We start from the raw sequence: 258 nt of genomic DNA on the forward strand, positions 1-258 counted from the left end.
GCTGGACTTTGACCTGTTCTCATATTACCTTGACCCAATCCACCATTGTCTGTTCCTTCTGCTTCTACCTCTTCACTCCTACAATCCACCCCCCACCTCCCAATACAGCTGCAGTATAATCTTTTTAGAGTATAAACAGAATCAAGACTTGCCCCTCCATAAAACCCTCCAACGACCCACCACAGTAAGGATAAAATTCAAACTCATTTACTGGTGCCAGAGAGAAAGGCCCTGCTGGTCCCGGCCCCGCCCAGCCTC

This window comes from Myotis brandtii, unplaced genomic scaffold, assembly GCF_000412655.1.
Source record: "Myotis brandtii unplaced genomic scaffold, ASM41265v1 scaffold284, whole genome shotgun sequence".
Lineage (NCBI taxonomy): Eukaryota > Metazoa > Chordata > Mammalia > Chiroptera > Vespertilionidae > Myotis > Myotis brandtii.